Here is a 21,635-nt window from a genome sequence, read left to right on the forward strand (position 1 = left end):
CCATTCTGTTTCCAAGATTTTGGATCATCTTTACTATCATTACTTTGAATAATTTTTCAGGTAGACTGTCTATTTCCTCTTCATTTATTTGGTCTTGTGGGTTTTTATCTTGCTCCTTCATTTGCAACATATTTCTCTGTCTTCTCATTTTGTCTAACTCACTGTATTTGAGGTCTCCTTTCTGCAGGTTGCAGGGTCGTTGTTCCTCTTGCTTCTGGTGTCTGACCCCACCAGACACCAGAGGTTGGTCCAGTGGCTTGTGTCAGCTTCCTGGTGGAAGGGACTTGTTCCTGTGTTCTTGTGGGTAGAGCTGGATCTTGTTACTCTGATGGGTAGGGCCACATCAGGTGGTGTGTTTTGAGGTGGGCTTAGTATGACTTAGGGAGCCTGTCTGCTGATGGGTGGGTTTGTGTTCCTATCCTGCTTGTTGTTTGGCATGGGTCATTCAGCACTGGAGTCTGCAGGCAGTTGGATGGAGCTGGGTCTTGGAGTTGAGATGGAGACCTCTGGGAGAGCTCTCACCATTTAATATTCCCTGGGGCAGGGAATACTCTGACATTCCAGCGTCCTGGACTCTGTGCTGCTACCCCAGAGGCTCAGGCCCAACTCCTGTCTTGGGAACCAAGACCCCATGAGCCACATGGCCTGGCAGAAAAGGGGGAAAAAAAGAAAGAAAGAAAGAGAAAGGGGGCAGGAAGAAAAACAAATGAAAACGAATAGACCAAAAAACCTCAAGATAAATAGCAAAGACAAAAACAAGCAAACAGCAACAAGAACAATTAAAAACAAACAACTGAACAGACAGACAAAACCCCAGACAAATGATCAAAGCAAAACCAAGCAAACAAAAACAAAACAAAACAAAGAAACACACACACATACCAAAACCAAAAACAAAAACAGAGAATACAAAAAACAAAAGAACAACCAGACAAACAAAAGAACCCCCAAATAAAATCAATTATAAACAAAACTAACAAACACAGAAAGTACAAAACAAAACAAAAGCAGACTGCAAACTGAAGGAAAAAGCGAATAAAACAAACACACAAAAACGATTTAAAAAAGATTAAAAAGATAAGAACAAATAGAACAAAGGAAAAGAGATAAAAACAAAATAGAGCAAAGGAAAGAAAAAAGGAAAAAAACAAGGAAAAAACACAGAACAGAAAAAAGTAACGTAGAAATAGAAATATAAAAAAATTTAAAATGTATTAAAAAATTTTTAAAAACTAAATAAAAATAAAAACAAATAATAATTAAAAAAGCAACAGAGCAAACCAAAACATTAAAAAATAGTAATAATTATATTTTCCTGGGGTCTCAGCTGTCAGTGTCCTTGCCCCAACCATGAGTCACAGCCAACCTCCACCTCCCCAGGAGGCCCTCCAAAATCTCTAGGTAGGTCTCTGGTCCCTCTGTGGACACTGTGGGGACAGCTCAGACTCTGCCCTGGCCCAACTCCCACGTGTACTAGTCCCCAAAGTCCACAGCTGCTAGAGCTAGACCGGTGTCATTTGTGGGAACACACGTTGTCCATTCAGATATTCCTTAGATGCAGGGTTTACCAAGCTGATCATAGGGATTTAATCTGTGACTTGTGCAGCTGCACAGAAAAATTTTTTCCCTCTTCCTTAGTCACCCTGCCCCTGGGGCTCAGCTGTGGTTTTGGCCCCACCTCTGAGTCTGCTCCCCAGGCTGTCCTGGAGTACTAGGGTCTGCCCCAGTGAGGACAGGGCATGGAGGTGGCATGACTGCCTGGGTCGTGGGGGCCCTGGCAGCAACAGTTGTGCAGGAAAGCTGGTGGCCATGGGTGTGAGAGATCCAGCCCTAGCGCCTGGCAGCCGTCACGAGAAGATCAGCCCTGGTGGGGGCTTTTCTTAACACCTGGCAGCAGGTGTGAGAAGGTAAGCCTTTTATTAGCTCCTGGCAGGGCAGGGGGCCAGTGCTTGGAGAGAGAGGCTGCAATGGTGGCTCCACCCCTGTGTGTCACTCAACAGTGGCACCTTGGTCCTATGGCAATCTGGGTTTCCTCCACAAGCATTCCTGGCTGCAGATTTCCTCCCTCCCATCCTCTCAAGCTGTCTCCTCACAGCCAACAGCAGTCCTCCCCTCAGGTTTGCTCTCCAATCCCCACGTTCCAGCTCTCAGCCCCCGTGTGCACTGGTGGACACACGTCCCAGTCTGGGGCACGCAGGGCTGTGGCACAGACTGTCTGTGTAGGTCTCACTCTGTCCTGTCTGCCACAGACCAGCCGTTTCACCCTCCTCTGACAGCCTCAGATGCTCCCCTTCTGTCCCAACTGATCTCCCCGTCAGTGAGGGGGCTTCCCCAGGTGCAGGAACTTCTTCACCTCCCCCCCCCCAAGGAGCACAGATCCCATCCCTCTTCCTCTCCTCTTCTTTTCGCCTTCTTTCTTTCATCGTACCAGGTTATGCAAGGATCTGTCTAGTCCTTTCCAGTGTCCAAGTTCTTCTGCTAATGTTCAGCTGGTGTTCTGTGAGAATATGGATATGTACATGTATATGTATTCTTGATGCATTTGTGGAGAGAGATGAACTGCACATCCTCCTACTCCTCAGCCATCTTGGTCCTCAATAGTAATCTAAAGAAAGCAGGAGTATAATTTCAGACAGATCAGACTTCAGAGCAAAGAAAGTTGTTAGGGATAAAGAAGGACTTTAAATCATGATAAAGGGGTCAATTCTCCAAGAAGACATCACAATTCTTAACGAGTATGCAACTAACGACAGAGCATCAAAATACAGGAGGGAAAAACTGATAGAACTGCAAGGAGAAATAGGTGGATTCACTATCATAGTTGGAAATATTGACAGCCTACTCAGAAATGGATGGATCCAGCAGGCAGAAAATCTGTAAGGACACAGTCAAATTCAACACCTCCATCAATCAATTGGGTATAATTGACATCTGTAGACTACTTTGTCCAACAGCAGCAGAATACACATTCTTCAAAAACTCAAAGGGAGCATTCACCAAGACAGACCACACTCTGGGCCATAAATGGCTTATCCCAAAGGCTGCAGGTGTGGAAAGGTACGGTTGTGGTTGTTATTGTCATTGTTATTATTTTTAGGAAAGGGTGTGAAAGTAAAACATTTAAACCCATAGTTCTGAGTAGAACTACATTCTAGAACATCGGAAGCAGATGGAGATCAAACACAAGTACAGTCTATCCTGAACAACAAGTAGCTCACACATGGTTGTTAAATAAGGGAATGATGTCTATATAATGATTGAGTTTTGTCGGTTCACAGGTGAGTTTTCTTAGGAACGGGAGACAGAACAGAAAGAACCTCCAGCACCAAAGGAAAGAGCCTGAAGTTTGGCTGCTGCATAAGCAGAGCCCTTTTAGCTCAATTTTAAGTAAACTTAAGATGTGTGCCTGCAGTGAGGGCTCCCCTCCCACCACCCGAGCCTCACAGCGCTCTCTGCTGGTGACAGGTGCACTCAGGGCTCACTTCCAAATACATCGTCTCAGTGCCCCCAGACCAGCCATCTGCGCCCTACTGGTTACATGCATTTTAGTATCCATGGGGCCTTCTCCAGCTGCCACCACCCCTGCTAAATTCTCTCTCAAGGTAGAAATTCTTGTTTTCATGAGGCCTGTGGTTACAGAGTTGCAAAGGTTTTGAACTGCCTACTCCCAATCCTAATTTCTCCATAAACCCTCTTATGTTTAATACACAAAATGCATTTTTTTTTCCAGAAATGCATATATTGTTTTGTAGAAGAAGGATCTACAACTGATTTCCAGCAAAAGGATTTTCATTATATGAACAGCACCATTTGCAAGAAAAAGCTAAGTGCCGAATATTTACTTCTAAACAGAACAATTATCTGTAAATACTATATATCAGGTTCCCATTGAGCTCAAAGCTCAGTGCTACTGCCAGAGAGAATCAGAGCATTGTGAGTAATAGACTCTGCCCTCTACGACCTTACAAACTGCCATTGGGGGCTTGCAGGTACTTGTGCTGGGCAAATGTGTGATACAAGGCTTTTTATGTTCTGTGACAACTCAGTCACACAAGTAATTAGTGCTCTGGGCACTCAAAGGAAGAAAGAGATTGCTCTCTGGGCGAAATGGCTATGGACATCTTTAGAATACAAATGCCCTTTACCTTGATCATTCATTCATTCAACCAAACTATTTATTGAGCACCTACTGTACCCCAAGCACTGTGCTAGGTGCTGGAAATACACAGAAGAACAAGTCAAATACTGGTCCTTGTGCTCCTGGAGCTAGCAAGGAAGACAAACCTTATATAAATAAATATAAGAATTATTTAATTGCTATTTTACTAACGGCTCAAATTAAAGAAAAAAATCCCTTGAAGTCAGAGGGAATTTCATTAGAGGAGTAAAAAGAGAGGAGGTCATTCCTAGCTTAGGGATTCAGGTAGGCAGTTTATCTTGTACTTCATTGTCATAACCTCAAGCCTCTCAGTTACACAGCCAACAGGGAGTCCTCGGTCACTTCCCAGATGGCCGCCATGGCGCTGCAACGTTCCGCATCAATTCATCCTGAGTGCTAGTTACAAACTCTTTTATGAAGAGTCCTCCTCATCAGGGAGACTTGGAACTGTAGTCTTCCTTCATCTCATGCCGTTGTACTTATGAATCACTGGTCGTCCTGATACCCTATCAATACATCTGCTCTTAATTGTTACACAGAGCTGTCTCCTCATGTCAAAAGGCAAAAATGCTGCCTTGAACCTGGGCCCACATACCTGACCCTTGAAAAGTCTGGGGAAGTATCACACCTCTGCAGCTTTGTGTGGGAGAGTTACTTAGGAAAGAGCCCTGGACAACTGAGCTAAAAGAACACAAAGATTTATGGGGGTGGGAGGCATGGAAGGGTATGGGATGACTTGTTGATGCACTAATTTGGGCTTGTCCTTATAATGTCTTTTCCTTCACATCCATCTCCCACTTCCAATTCCATGAAGGTAGCTGGGTTTTTGTGCTTCCTGAATCTAGAGAAATTTGTATTGCTAGGCAAAAAAAAAAGCTTCTGGAAGACAGCCTCTCTTTCATTCTCTTATGAAAGCCTGAGTTTTGAGGAGATTGAGGTAAGCAGTTCAGAGGGGAAGGTGGCAGGTATGCAGGTATTCCAAATGGAATTGGAGAGAACTTAATGCTTCTGCAGGAAAAAAAGTGCAGCAGAGAAGAAAAGAGATGGCCCTGAGTTGACTGGAGGGCTGCTGTGTATCCACCCACAGCTGGCTCCCTCATTTCCCTTGAGAGATGATGGAAGGGAGGGGTACAACTAAGAAGTCCAAGCCTTGAACAAGATCTGTCCTGTCCCCAAGCATATCTCAGAATTTGTGCAAAGCCCCTGGAAGCCAGACCCACTATGTAGTGTTGGATTCTGATCATCAGCTCTATATAAGACCTACCCTTTCTCAATAAGGACTTATGCATGACTCTGGAAATAGGTGGGAAAAGAATGCTAATAATCTCACCTGAGATTAAACTTTGCACCAGCCCTGTGGAATGGAGGCGTGGAATCAGATGTGATTTGATTGCAAATAAGTAAATTTTTTGACAGGCATTTTATGCATATCTGCCTTCACAGCCTAAGAGTCATATTCACTGTACTTAATTTTTTTCCCACTCTTTACCTTGTACAATTAAATAATTAATTGCCTTGATAGCCTAGCAATATGTCTTCCTTTAATTGTTAAACATGTGTTAATAATTCAAAAATCTGCTGTTGACCTCCCCACACTCTTGTGATTTTTGCAGGCCTCAGAGCTCTTTGAAAGTCTGTCACCCTTGAATCCAGAGTCAGTTAAAAGCTTTCTGGTTTGGTCCACTCTCCAGAAGGCATCCTGCTTGCCAATAAGGTGCTGGGGTTAAATGGAAGACAGAGTTCAAGGATTTTGAAGCTCTGATTCAATTATACTAAATGAGTGTAAGAGATTCAGATATGTCCCCATTGAGGGCATTCACCCAGCCCTTGGGGACATCTTTTTTTTTTTTCAGCTGGAGAACTCAGTCATTGGAGAAACTTCACTCCTGGGATTTAGGGTTGCACAGACCCTTTTACTCAATTTAATCCCCATTTCAAGCAGCAATAGCTGAGAATGAATGGATAATGTGGTTACATACAGGCTTCCGGTGAACTAGCCCTCCGTTTTCTTCACTCGTCTTTTCCCCACACCATGCTCTATTCTTGGGGCAGCATGATATAGTGGTAGTTGAGCTTGGAAGTGGAGCAGCCCTTCCTTCTGCTACAAATTTTATCAGATTTCCAAACACTGGTGGTCGGGGGGAAACTTTATCTACTTCAGTACAGATTTAGTACAGATAGAAGTTATTCTGGCTACTGGGTCTTGGTCATATGCATAGATTATACAGTTTTAAAGACGTAAAGGACCTTAAATGTTAATAAAACAAAACTCCACCTTACAAATAAAGAAATTAAGGACACGAATCTTGTCCAAGACCAACTAGAATGGGTAAGGAGAAAACGGGCATGGACCCAGGTCTCAGTCTGGTGCTGTCTCCGTATCACTGTCTCTTCAACTAGTCAAAAATAATTCTGCTTTATTTCTAACCCTTCCGTGAATCTCAAAGATTTGCTTTTTTTTGCTTGCATCTAATTTTCTCTATGGCGTTTTGGGAGCCCTCCAGTAACTGCGCATCGGCAGGAAGATTATTTTAAGCTGAAAAATCTTGGTATTCTGCAAGCTCTGAATATCATTAATTTCCATATGTTCTGAGGGTTATTAAATGTTATTCATGTGTTTTTATCCCTGATATCATTTCCTTCTTGTGTTCTCTGCTGACTGGGACAGTATCACCTACCCTGGTAAAATGTTCTGCTGCTTTAGTGTTCTGCTGTTCTTAAATGATATTTGACATTTGACATCTGGGATCTATGTCTGCTGCATAAATGGCTCTGAGCCAGACTTGATTTGCTGCTTTCATCAAACTATTTGTCACCCTTTGAAGTTGGGACATGCAGTATTACTCATTTGTGATGTCAATGCACTAGGCAGAATTTTAGAAGTTAAATACTCTATTCATGATGAAGAACATTTTTGTCAAATACTAAAGATAACCAAAATTAGTTGTGGCACTGACTGCTGAAATGAAGTGATACCTAATTCTGAGGATCAGTCCAAAAGCTTGGTTGTCATCTCCCGAGTGATTGGAGCACCAGCGCTCAGTATCGGCACACATCAGAGGTGACCCCTCGGGTAACAGAGTACCGTGCTCTTAGCAGGATGCAAAAGATGTTAAGCAGGCCTGGAGTTTTCCCTGAAAATAATCAGAGACTTTTAGGAACAGACCTAAACACTAAAGGGGCCACCAATTCTTACTCCAACGACCTCTGAGGGTGAGCCAAAGGAGGAAATTTCAAGAATCTCTAATTGAAATCACTACCTCAGAGAAATATCCCCACTCCCATGTTCATTGCAGTGTTATTCACAATAGTCAAGACATGGAAACAACCTAAGTGTTCATCAATAGATGAATAAAGAAAATGCATGTACAAAGGATTAATATTCAGCCACAAAAAAGAAGGAAATCTTGCCATTTGTGACAACATTGGATGCTGTCCATTTGGATGGACTTGAGGGCATTATGCTGAGTGAAATAAGTCAGACAGAGAAAGACAAATACTGTGTGATTTCATTTACAGGTGGAATCTAAAGATGCCAAACTCATGGAAACATGAGTAAACTGGTGATTGTCAAGGGCTGGGGGGTGAGGAATACGGGAAGATGTAAGTCAAAGAGTACAAACGTCCAGTTATAAGCTAACTCATGACTATAGTTAACAATACTGTCTTATATACTTGCAAGTTGCTAAAAGAGTAGATATTAAATGTTCTCACCACCAAAAAAAAAAAGAAAAGGTAATTATGTGAGGTGATGGAGGTGTTAACTAACCTTATTGTGGTAATCATTTCCCAATATATAGGTGTATCAAATCATCATGTTCTACACCTTAAACTCATACAATGCTATACGTCAATTATATCTCAATAAAGAGAAAAAAATTTAAAAAGGAAAAAATAAAGGAGAATTTCCTTTAGGAAATAAAAAGAATTCCTAATGAAGGCTTTACTGTGTAACCAAGTAACTATGTAAGCATGGCAAGACACCCTTGCAGGGAAAGCATGTGGTGAACTCTTTAAGAGCTTGGAATGTAAACCACATTGGCGCAAGACAGAGTGGGCCAACTGTCATGCTTCCTACCAAAAAAGCTCATGTCCACGTTTCTGGCATGGATAAGATACAGCTCAGATGAAGTAAAACTGAAAAACTAAAAAGGATCCTCATTCTCCTGTATGGACCAATCAACTTTCTTCACTCTATGAGAGACAGAAACATTAAGAATATTTCTGCAACTTGAAAAATATCACCATTAAAAATGTTGTTAGTCCCTTCCTGTATTCAAGGATCCATGTAATAAATTTCAATTAAGAGTTAGTGATCTAAGAAGAAAACTCACCTCCTGGTGAATTAGTATGTATCCTTTTTATCATCAGGTAATTAAAGTTTAGTCCCTCACTATATTTTAAATTTTTGATTGCCTAGGAACCCATTACTAAAATTAGTGTTATAATAATAGTAACTATTTTTAGCCTAGGTTTATCATTTTATATATAAGTTTTCATTTTTATCCTTGTTATATGAGTCTATTTACTTTTCTTTCTTTTATTGTTGGTCATCTCAAAGGTGCTTTAGAAATAGGTAGAGTCTAAATAATAAATACATTTAAAAATTAATAAGGACGACCTAAGACATACATTAACCCCAGCTTACTTCCAAACTCTGTTGTTTGTGCAGGTTACAATCAGCTCCACACACCTTGGCCCTTGAAATAAGTCAATCTAACAGGGCTAGCTAGATGGTTGCTGCAGGAATCCTGCTCAGCCAGCAAGGGGAGTGAGTGAAAAGGAAGGGAGAGCAACACAGATTTCCACCCAAGCCAAGGTTGGCTGTTGAAGCAGAAAGGGAACAGCCAGGGTTGGACATGAGCCACCTCAACTGCATGGAAGGATTTCAGAGTCACCGATTTCAGAAACATTTAAAGAGCTGAAGTTGAAGGAGTCCGGGTGTATCACACTGCCCACAATGTGGAATGTGTCCAACAGAGTAATGTTCACAGATGCAAAAGGGAAAGACAAGATCTTGCCTCCAGCTCGACTGCATTCCTATCACACACATGATAATCTCTGCTTGGAACAATCTGAAATTTTTAGAGCCCTGATTCCTTCCTACCTTCTTTCTTTCCTTCCTTCCTTCCTTCTTTTTTCCCTTCCTTCCTTCCCTGCTCCTCTCTGTCTTTCCTGGGACAGAGCCAAGTATCTGTGAGAATAGGCTGTGGGTGGTCTACATGAGAGGTTGGCAGCTGTGCAGGATTCCAGACGGGCTGGCTGGCTTACTACCCCAGTGTCAGGCACAGTCTGCACTCAGCAAGGGTGTGTGGGATTGAATCGAGTCTTTTCCAAGAGACCATAGAGATTATGGAACCCAAATAACAATGAAATCTACAAAATATTCGATGTACCCATTCATTTGAAAATATCAACCAAAAGGGGGGAAAAGTCAAGAATAATTCTGTACCTAGGCCATTCAGATGTGAGTGCTCCATAAATGGTCACTCATAAAGATGACCTTTGATGAGAAGGGTGAAAATCAAACAAAGTATTAAATAAATACAGTCTACAGAGATTTCTTTTTCAAGCATAGATCAAATGCATTGCTTCATTTGTATTCAGATTTGTGTATATTTCAGGTTGACTAATATAAGGTGACTTAGGGAGACCCAGAGAACAATTGCATCCCTGAGGCTAAAAGTGTGAAATGCAATGACAGTCTTTATTAACCTGGGTAAGGTGTTTATGTCCCTTGAAAGACACCCTTTGAATGGTTCTATCATTCTTTAAACAAGTTAGCTCTGGTCTCCCCCACCCCACCTCTTTGTGCTCTATACAGTCAGGACACAGATGGCATTACTTTTTAGGAAGAGGACTGCCTCTAATATTAGTCTCCCAAGCTACAAATGTGATTTAAAACCTCTCAGCCAGCACTTTGCTCGTGGCAAGATGCATCGCCTATCCCCTGAGAAGTCATGAGTGCAGTCTCCCTATGAGGGCACTTAAAGTGGACTGAAATTGAATAATCTTTGCAATTTACCTTGGCTATTTCCCTCTGGTATAGAATAAAGTTGGAGATGCAGCGAGCTCAGAGAATCACAGCAAGCCAAAGATTTGGGGTTTAGAGAAAAGCCCACCATCATTTCCACTCCGTATAACCACCCACCTTCAAGCCACAAATGAAAGAAGAGTATCTGTGCCCACAGATAATTTGAATGATTTCTCTGAATGTGACTCATTTAGATGAAACATATGGAAACTCACTTGGGCAAAAATGAACTAGGGAAGGTGGGGGGGAGCGGGAAGAAAAAAAAGTCCATTTGACTAGATTACATCAAAAGCAAGGTTTCTTTGGGATGCCTCTTCAACATTACTTATATCCTCAATGAATTATTCCACATTTATAAAAACAGCTTATGCTCCATGTAGACTTTAAAAATTGTTATGGTTCTTTTTGTCTGAAAAGGAGACACAAGGAAATCTCTAGGTGTAAAATGTGATTTTGGTTCTGGAATTTGGAGTACTGAATTTTTTCACTGGGCTGACTACCATAATCAAATTAATATGGATCCATCCAGTCTCCATTTCCTTGGTGTGGTGTAGGTTCACCCCATATTACATAAGTTATGCTCCTTAAGGACTTTATCACTTGACTTATTTGCCTGACTGGAAAAGTTGTATCAACATATAAACTAGTCATGATGATAACTACTGGCCCAAATGTTGTGATGTATATGAAGTCATTCTAATCCTCAACATGACACCAACAAAATACATGTAAGAGAGTAGTTACTTATACACAGTACTGAGCAGGATACTGTGTCAATAAAATTATACAAGTCTGGTCCATCCTTGTTTTGAGGAGCATACAATTTCTGGTGAACACTGATAAAGTTACAGACATAAGTTAGAAGCATTCCACCAAAGCATTTTAGTGCATATCAAGGAAGAGGCCCATGGCCGTTAGAGGTAGGGTGTGTAGCAAGTGCTGTGAGAGCGCTTCCCATGTCCCTTCGACCAGGAATCCCCAACTCCAGGACCGAGGACCAGTACTGGTCCGCAGCCTGTTAAGAACCGGGCCGAACAGCAGGAGGTGAGTGGCGGGCATCGCTCCCCATCGCTCACATTACCGCATGAACCATCCTCTGCCCCATCTGTGGAAAAATTGTCTTCCACAAAACCAGTCCCTGGTGTCAAAAAGGTTGAGGACCGCTGCCTTAGACCCTACCATCTCTTTGTGTTTTGGATGACCTCCACCAGCAATTATCTGCATTTCTGGACTTGAGAGCTTTTTCCAGAGCCATAGAAGACTACCCTGCCTGTGTGTGCAGGCCAGGAGTGCTGGGAAATCAGCACATCTCAGGAGCAGCCCTCAACCAATGACCAATGGGAGTTGGAGGATGAATTCCTCAGCTCCTTCATCTCTCAAGTGGAATTATTCTGAGGCATGTACTTTCTGTTTCCCAGTTTCCCCAAGATTAAGCTCCAGGTGCTCACCTTGATAACTATGTACAAATTCACCCTTTTTGACTGCCTCCCCATCCCTGTATCACTTTCCACATCCTTGTCAGTGTTCCCTGCACCTTCCAAAGAAGTTCTTTGCACTTGAATCTTTGCTTCAGGTCAGCTTCTGGAGGTAACCCAAATTAGGACAAGGTGAGTCCACCCTCTAGACTGGTCAGGAAATGCATCAGTGAGAGTCTACATCCAGACAGAATAAAGAGAGGAAAATAGTCAACTGTTCTGTGACTAAACTTGAAAGGATTCATGGATGTGCTAGTGTGACAGACACTGCGGGTTACCTACACTACAGCAATTGTTCCTCCCTCCATAGTCAATATAAATCAACTTGGTTTGGCCACAACAAGCTCAGAGTAGCTAAACCCCTCCCTTGGCCCCTGAGGATGAGCCAAGCTCAGTGCAAGTCAAGCATGATTGCCCCATTCCCATTTGCTGATTATCTTTAGGGGAGAGCAGTTGACTGAGTGCCCATGAGGCATAAGCAGAAATGTGCTGAGGAGCTCTTTTTCCCATGGATACACAGAGAGCTGGAAAGGTAAAGAGCTTCTTTTTTGGCCTTCACCTTCTTTCCTGTTTGGGTCACCACTGGGGGAATGCCTGGAGTTATTGTAGTCATCTTATCCCCGTGAGAGAAAGGTCGTTGCATTGCTAAACCAACCCTAGAACTTCCTACCTCCAGACTTCATTTATGTAAGATAAATATTTGTCAAGATTTCTGTTACCTACACCCAGTTTATCCTGATTGATACGGATGCAATTCTAGAAACCAGTTCAATGAGGAAAGATGGTTTGCAAGGAAAAGGGTTCAAAATAGCAGTGAAAATAGAAAGTCCCATATTATACTTTCCCTGTGTATCATTTTCATAGTTCACTTAAAACTTTTAAAATGAAAGAGACTGATGTTAATATTCCATTTCCCTCCTGGGATACTCCCCTACAGACCCTCCCTATGCAGTAACAAACTCCTTAACCCAGCTTGGGCCCTTAGGCCTGTTTCCACCTCTGCCTGAATTCCTTTCCCTATAGGCCCTCATGGCACCCTTCCTCACTTCCTTCAGGACTCTGCTCAGTTGTCACCTCCTCAGTGACAATCCCCTATGAAATGACATTACCCTTGCTCTCATCATCTCCTTTCAAGGAAAAAATGTATGGGGAAGAATGATATTTGGCCGATGAAGCAGGAAGGTTATTACTGTCATTATAAATGGTGCATTAAAGTTTATAATGTGGCCCAGATTGACCAGGTTATTAAAAGCTAATGCTACAGATTCATGCACCATCAAAGAGACTGGCTGGGTTGATGCAAGATGTCATTTTCAAGCATGACCCACACAGAATTATTGGGTCCATATTTTAAGGTCATTTTAGCCACCTACTTCCAATAGTAGTCGTTAATATTAAGGAATCATCCTTTTGGCTGATCAAATTTCTTGCAGAGCTTTTCTGCTTTCCTTTTATTTTGAGGAGATGGGATACATGCCTTAACTGCCATATTTTAAAACTGTCACCAAATCACCTACTTCCCTTTAGGAGGAAGAAGAGGAGGAGGAAGAATAGCTCTGGGCCAATATACCTCCTCTCTTCTTGAAATCTCTACTTGGATGACACAAAGCACCCAAACTCCACACCACATATGCAAGTCCTAAAGGCTATTCACATGCCCCTCTCCTTGGTCTTCCTCTACCCATAGAGGCTAGAAAACTAAAATACTGGATTTCCAAGCCTCCATTTAGCTAGGGGTGGCCATGAAACTTAGTTCAGGCCAATATGATGTAGGAAAATTTCCTGGGGAGAGGTCCCTTCCCAAATAAAAGGGAAAATTTTTGCTAGGATACAGCCATTCACCTCTTGGCCCTTCATCCAATTTTATACTTGTAAAGCAGGTACAAGGGGAGGGTCACAGCAGTCATCTTGAACCATAAGGAGATAAGCAAAAGGGTAAAGGGCTACACACCACAGTAGGTAGACCAGAAAGCTGAAAAGAACTCTACTATCCCTGAATTGTTGAGCTGCTTTAAATTATTTATTTATTTATTTTTGGCTGTGTTGGGTCTTCGTTTCTGTGTGAGGGCTTTCTCTAGTTGCGGCAAGCGGGGGCCACTCTTCATCGTGGTGCGCGGGCCTCTCACTATCGTGGCCTCTCTTGTTGTGGAGAACAGGCTCCAGGCGCGCAGGCTCAGTAATTGTGGCTTACGGGCCTAGTTGCTCTGCAGCATGTGGGATCTTCCCAGACCAGGGCTCGATCCCGTGTCCCCTGAATTGGCAGGCAGATTCTCAACCACTGCGCCACCACGGAAGCCCTGTTGAGCTGCTTTATAAGTCCTAGATTGTATAGCCGTGGACTCCCTGTCCTGCAAATCACACACACCCCTAACTGGTTCAGCCATTCCAGTGAGTCCTTCTGTTCTTTGTAGCTGATCTCTAATATAAAGACAGGGACTGAACTCATGAAACCCCCTCTCACCTGGCCCCTTTTCCAGTATCTTTATCACAGTAAATAACACTTCCATCCTCCTGAACACATAGGCCAGAAATCTAGGAGTTTTTCTTGACACTGTTCCCTCCTTCATGTCCAAATCCAACCCATCACTGCCTAAATGTCCAACCACAATCACCACCTTTCCAGATACCACTGTCCCTCATCAGAGTGCCTATGACAGCCTCCTTGCTTGTCTCCTTTCAACGTGAGGTCCTCACTGTATTCACTTTCCTTTTCAAAATACAAATCTAATCATTCATTCACACACACACACACACACACACACACATCCCCGCTTGAAAGCTTTCAGTGGCTTTCCATATGTCCTGTGATCATGATCCAAATATTTAATATGGCCTAAAAAGCCCTTTGGGATTTATCCCGGCTCTTCTCTCCAGCCTCAGCTTGTGCTAGCCTTCCTCTGAGTTTCAGCTTCCCAGACCTTCATTTGTAAGAAAGCACCCTACGCCCTCCTCTATGATGTCTTTGCACAGACTTTCCTCTGGCCGCAAAGTTCTTTTTTGCCCCTACCCTTTGCTACTTGACTCCTGGCAAGTTCCTCTTCTTCATCCAGAACACAGTCCTGGCTTCTCAATCTCAGAGAACTCTTCTGTGACTCAGCTCAGGAGTACAAGATCCTTTGTTTTAACACTGTCACACAACCAGCTTCCCTTTTTCAGAATCTCTAGTTGTAATTATACATCCTTAGTGGGATTAGTTCTTTAATGGTAAGTCCTTGAGAGCAGGTTCTCTGATTTTTTGTTTTGTCTTTGCATAGCATTCTCCATGTCTGACACTATGCCCAACACATAGTAGGTTCTTAATAAATATTTGTTGAACAAGGATTGAATGGAAGAAAGGCAAATAGCCCATTCAATCAGCCAGGCCCTAAATAATTGATGATTAACATTATATTATCCAAACAAAATGGAACTATATAATAATATGATTGAGGTAATATCAAAAATACATTGAGCTTTACTGGGCCATAAATATTTGATGAATCACCAAACTTTACCATCTCACTCATGGTATTTATTTCAGGATCTACTTCCCCTGAGGCCTGGGTGGACTGGGTTAGGCAGTGGTGTGGAGTGGGCACACAGTCTGAACTGCTGAGGCCAAGCTATGAGATGGTGGCCCTGACTAGGACTTAATCCAGACTTACAGCCTGTGTTGGGAATATGATCCAATTGGAGAGAGAAGGTGTGGGAGTCCTTTATTCCAAATAACCTTCCATCTGAGACATCCCTAACAGGCACTACCCGAACATGGGTTGTGGATACTGAATCAAGCCACCAACTGACAAAGAGGCTGCATGGGAACTTGCCCTCACAGTTCACACCCCCCTCATCATATGACTTAGAAAAATGGTAAATGGATAAAATTGAAAAGAAGGAAAAGAACCAGCAGAAAACGTGTCTTGATCTAGAGGGTCTCAGTTTGAAAAGGTCAAGTCTTTCCTCAAGGGGAAGGTGCTCTTCCTTTCTTAATGGTTCTCTCAGTCATTGGGTCACAAGGATTTATCTGTTCCCACATTCACATCTAAATCATGTGATTCAACCAAAAGAATCAGGGAATGGAGACAGACTGTGTTTTGTGGGAGTGGGAGAATAAATAGGTGCTTGTGAGGTGGGGACATCTTTCAGCCTAGAATCTAGAAAAGGATCTTTGTCTAGTGACAAAAGGTAATCAGGATGGAGTGGAGAGAAAACAGGGTGAATAACGTGTAACATTTCCCTCCACCTCTACCCAAACCAGCTGAACTCCATTTTATTCTATTCCTTCCAAGAGCCAAATTTTTAGGGTCAGAAGCCATGGATTTAAGCCTCCAATCTGCCGCATATGAGTTTTGTGACACAGGTGGTAATTTAGCCTCTCTGAATCACATTTTTCCCATTGGCAACCAGAACATGGAACCCAGTTGGTAAATAAAGATGGAACCCCATGCAGAATTGTGCCAAGAATCTATAAGGTCATGTATGTGAACTCCATCTATGCATTGCAAGGCTTATATCCACATTAGCTCATTTATTTGGACTTCTCATTCCCCAAACTCTCCTTACCATATTTAGACACCACAGAGGTATATGTTTTTTCACCCCTGATGAAAGAAGATAATCCTCTCAAGGGCCACACCTTGAACACTAGCCAGCTTTTCTGAAACTCCATACCTTCTCTGTTGGCTTGCCTCTCTTTCATATGACATTCTCTTAAGCCGCTCATGGAACTGTCTCTCCCTGACCCCATTCAATGGTGTCTTGGGAAACAAGAAGACCTCAGACTACCCTCAGAAGTAAATTACAGGTTCTACTCACAGGCACTAGCTGTTTATCATATGACCCCCAGGAGCTTTCACAGAAAGCTAAGTGTGGCTGGGAGAGATGTACTGATCTTTGGGTAGGAGGTCAGGACATCTTGTGTGCAAATCTGTGTTTGAGGCCCCCAATCTCCGTGGAGGATGTGGCCTCTGCAGTTGTGACATACACCCCATGTAAGACAACTCCCAGTGCACCTGGAACTAGCCCCAAATCCTCACCACCAACAACCTGGTAACTCACGGATATTGTTGAAAGTGTCCATGTTTGCACACAAGGTGCTTAAAAAAAAAAAACAACTATGTGATAAGTGATTGTGTGTAAATTTGTGTGTGTGATGTATTAGAGCATTTGCAGTTTGTTGAAATTTTATTGGCATTAACTAGTTTTGCAAAGTGTTCAATTTCTCATTCTGAAGAAAGGATGGTAATGGTTTTAATTATTGGAGATCCCCACTGAAAAAATTTTAAAGGGTTGGTAGAGATGAAGATAGAGTTGTGTTTTGATTACCCAGCTGCCACAAGTCACAGAGGTTGATATCCAAAAATTTCGCTATTTGATCATCTGTATTGATTGAGAAGACTCTTAATTCAGAGGTGTGGAGGTGGGAGGATCTTTCCCAATCTTGCCATTTCCCAACCCAAAATGAACTTTGAGTTTGAGGATGAGGAGTGAAACAATATCTTCCCATTGGCTAGTATCCCTTACTTGAAAAAAATTCAAGAATCCATTCATGAGAGAAAACTAAATCATCTGAGGCCTCCCGGAATATTCCAATAATTAAAATACAACACCACTTGGACTTTTCAACATGCTAGAATGGACCTAAAGAAAAGTTAACACAATGACCTCTCCTACAGGTGAGGACATCTGAGACCCAGAAAGATGCAATGCTGAGAGGTAAACCCAGCCTCATATTTCTAGCAGGTCCTCTCCCCACTGGATCATACTAGGTTCGCCGAGTACGGTTGTTAAGGGTCATTCACAAAGTAGCACTCACTGCTTTCAGTCTTTAGCTTCCACAGGTCTCCTTAGGAGCAATATCTCCTTTCTTTCTGTCTGCTTGTGCTGCCATAACAAAATATCATAGATCAGGTGGCTTAAACAACAGAAAATTATTTGCTCACAGTTTTGGAGCCTAGAATTCCAAGATCAAGGTGCCAACAGCATTGGTGTCTGGTGAGAGCTCTCTCCTTGAGTTGCAGTTGGTTGTCTTCTCCTATGGTCTTGCCTCTGTGTGTACATGTGGAGAGAAGGGGAGAGAGAAAGAGAGAGAGAGATCTTCCCTCTTCTTGTAACGCCACTAATTCTATCAGATAAGGATCCAACCTCATTTAACATTGATTACCTGCTAAAAGCCCTATTTCCAAATACAATCACATAGGGGTTAGAACTTCAACATATGAATTTGGAGGGGGGGGACACGATTCTGTCCATAGTACTTTCTCACTACTCAAGAAGCTGATTTTATAACCCCTGACCTCCAACTAGGCATTTGAAGAATATCAAATTGTATTAAAAATATCACTTGTTGTTTTCAAATGCAGCCAGAGCAGGACAATGGCTACAACATTTATCCTTCTAGAACAGACAAAGTATTTACTTCACTCAACACATCCACCCCTAATTTACTGTATCTAAGTAAAGTGAGTCCTGAACATCTGTTTTGTGTGAATAAGGAAAACAAACAATTTGGTGTATCACTTCCTAATTTTAATAACGTCTGGATATAATATGACAAGGTTGATGTACTGTAACACTTGTTAAAGTGGGACTCAACCCACATTGTTTTCACCAGCCGCCAAGCAGCCAATTAAATACCAGCCCATGAGCTGAGTGTCTGCTAACACAGAGGCCAGGCAACCTCATTACTGGCAAGGTTAATTTAATCAGTTAGTTTTCCTCAGTGCCTGTGAGTCACTCCCAAAATTTAAAACACAAATACAAAATATTAATGGAAGCATTTCCCAAATCTGTGGAATTCCCCATGCCTCTCTCTTCCCACTTATTTCACCTCACCTGGGTCACCTACCTGCAAAACGCCCCTGTCTACTGCCAACCAGCATTTTACTAGACTTGAGTTTAGGAACCTCAAAAACAGAAATAACGAGATGTGCCATCTTTTGTATATTTGCAAATCTGGTATAGTGCATGCATTTTTGTGCTGTAGGAAGAGTCCTCTGATCCAACAACTGGCATGTGTTCTCACATCTGAAGTTCTGCAAAAGAAAAAGAAGGAAAAGACAAAGTTTAATTCTAAAGTAGGAAACAATCCATTCTGCAGCTGGAAGCATTCAGAATTGGGCTGCATGGAATGATGCTGTTTGTGCTCAGAGGTGCCCGCGGCTCTGCAATCCACCCAGCTTAGAACGCCTTCGTGTGGACGCTGAATCGTGGAATCCTGAGAGGACCGGCCACTCCCTCCTCTTCACCATCCTCCAGGAGAGCTTTTCTCACAACCCATGAACTCTGACCAATGACTGAAATATAACAGCTATTCTCACAGATCTCAAGGAAAACACATGACCATAATTTTAAGTGTTTGAGAAGCCAAAAAAAAAGAGATTTGAGTTTGCCAACCAACATTACAGTGATGGCCCTCTTACTTAGTATATGTGGAACCCAAGACCTATCCTGACCTTCAAGCAATGAAAAGGTGATGGTAACAGTGGGGCCCCGGGCCCAGGTGTGGATAACAGCATTTAGCAGGTATAGACATAATGCATACAAATGCATTCACAATAGAAATATAACAGTGTTGGTCAGTAACCATCCTAATGGCTGTATACAAACTTAAATTAGAATGTAATATTCTGAAGTTGTTTCCTGAAATAAGACCTTTCAGATTTAAAGTGAAATGACAAAGGACTAGAAGAAAATGTAGAGAAGTATTGTATAATCTAAGGATGGGGGTGGCCTTTCTAAGTATGATACTAATAACAGAAATCATAACAGTAATAGATTTAGCTGTCTAAAATCTAAAAGCAGTCAAACAAATAAAAGAAAAAAAGTAACAGCAACAAAAATTACTAACATAGAAAAGTACATCCACAAAGTTGAAAGCCTAAAACAAACAGAGAAAAAAATGTTGACAACAAAGAAAACAGATAAGGAGTGAGTGTACTTAATGTACACAAAGTAATTAAAAAGTCAGTAAGAACCTGGGGTGGGGGTGGTGGTGGTGGTGGGATGCATTGGGAGATTGGGACTGACATATATACACTAATACATATAAAATAGGTAACTAATAAGAACCTACTGTATAAAAATTAATTAATTAATTTAATTTAATTTTAAAAAAACAAACAAAAAATCAAGGTGTTGACGGGACCAGGTCCCTTCTGAAACCTCTAGGAGATGACCCTTCCATTCCTCTTCTACTTTCTGGTAGCCACAGCCATTCTGTGGCTTGTGGGAGCAGAACTCCAGTCTCTGCCCCTGTCTTCAGTAGACCATATTCCCTCTGTGTCTGTATGTATGTCCTAATTTTCCTCTTCTTATACAGGCACTGCTCATAGTGGACTATGGCTTATCCTAATGACCTCATCTTAACTTGATTGTGCCTGCAAAGACCTTATTTCTAAATTGGTCACATTCACAGGTACCAGGGGTTCAGACATGAACATCTCTTTTGGGAAACACAATTTAACCCATAATAATGCTCCATCAGTATTTGATAAATGGATGAATAAATGCATGTGTGCTCAGCCACCATTTCTGAAAAAAAAAGAAATCAGTAAAAACCCTAATGTGATTCCCTCCTGCACAGCTGTTCCCTAGAAGAGTAGCCGTGTATCTCCATCCACTTTCTCTCTTACCCAAGTACTAGTCACCACCCCATGGACAATTTGATGGACACGAACATGAGCCCCTGAGGCCCCAGAACTATCTTTTCAGTTGTAAACCAAGGGCTGACAAAATTTGTCATTTTAAAATGGATAATAATGGAAGATGAGTTCCAGTTATCTTTAAGAACAGTCAGTTTAAGGGCTGATACAAAGGATGAATTGCACATCATTGAAAGAGTAGCAATGAATTACGCAGGCAGTCCTATTCAAGGAACACTGGCAAATTTGAAAATATCTGTATACCCAATGGTTTCCCTTGGGGGCTTTGAAATAACACCAACTGTGGCTTAGATTTGAAGGGTGGTTCAGGGCCCATGCATATTAGTGGACAGCACTTGGCTGGTGTGAGGGAAGTTGCAGAGTCAGAATATGAAGAGGATCTGAAACTCCTAAGTATATCTGGAAAGTGATCTGCCCCTGGAAGTGGTGGCAAGCTTCCACAGAAAAAAGTCAAACTTGCTGTGAACTGGATGATGGTGATGATGAAGATAATGAGGAAGCTGAAGAAAAATCTCCGGTAAAGGAATCCATATGAGATACTCCAGCCAAAAATACACAAAAACCAAATCAGAATGACAAAGACTCGAAAACATCAACATAAAGATCAAAAGGTCAAGAATCCAAAAAACATAGAAAAACTCCTAAAACACCAAAAGGAGCTAGTTCTATAGAAGACATTAAAGCAAGAATGCAAGCAAGTATAGAAAAGGGTGGTTCTCTTCCCAAAGTGGAAGCCAAGTTCATCAATTATATGAAGAATTTCTTCTGGATGACTGACCAGGAGGCTATTCAAGATCTCTAGGTGTGGAAGAAGTCTCTTTTAAGAAAATAGCTTAAACAGTTTGTTAAAGTTTTCCATCTAATCTCATTTTGGTAACAGTAGATATCTGGCTGTCCTTTTTTTTTTTTTTTTTTGAGTGAGATAATGACATCTTTATTTTTACTAATCTCTGTTTTGGGGGAAGAATTGTTTTATTTTGTTTTATTTTATTTTATTTTTTAAATTAAAGTTTTAATATAATTGAAAGTTTTAAAAAATTAATGAGAAAAAGATGAGCAACCCAATAGAAAAAATAATAGTCAAAGGACATGTTCAGATAATTTACAAACACAGAACCCAAATATTTGGAGTTTTTTTAAGTATAATGTCCTTAGTAATCAAAGAAATAAAAAATGTAAATATATATAATTTTTCATGTATCAAATTGGCAATTTCAAAAGAAATAATGGAACTCATTTTGGAGAAGAATGTGGGGAACCCTATAAACTGTGGCTGGGAATGGCAATTGATACAGTTTTTTCCAGGTTCATAATTTTGCACTAGG

General features: G+C 41.7%; 1 pseudogene; it reads left to right on the forward strand.

Moving 5' to 3' along the window:
* Nucleotides 1–20,301: 20,301 nt before the first annotated feature.
* Nucleotides 20,302–21,112, forward strand: LOC133097438 (nucleophosmin-like; annotated as a pseudogene).
* The last annotated feature ends 523 nt before the right edge of the window (nt 21,113–21,635 follow it).

Source organism: Eubalaena glacialis, chromosome 9 (assembly GCF_028564815.1).
Source record: "Eubalaena glacialis isolate mEubGla1 chromosome 9, mEubGla1.1.hap2.+ XY, whole genome shotgun sequence".
Taxonomy (NCBI): domain Eukaryota; kingdom Metazoa; phylum Chordata; class Mammalia; order Artiodactyla; family Balaenidae; genus Eubalaena; species Eubalaena glacialis.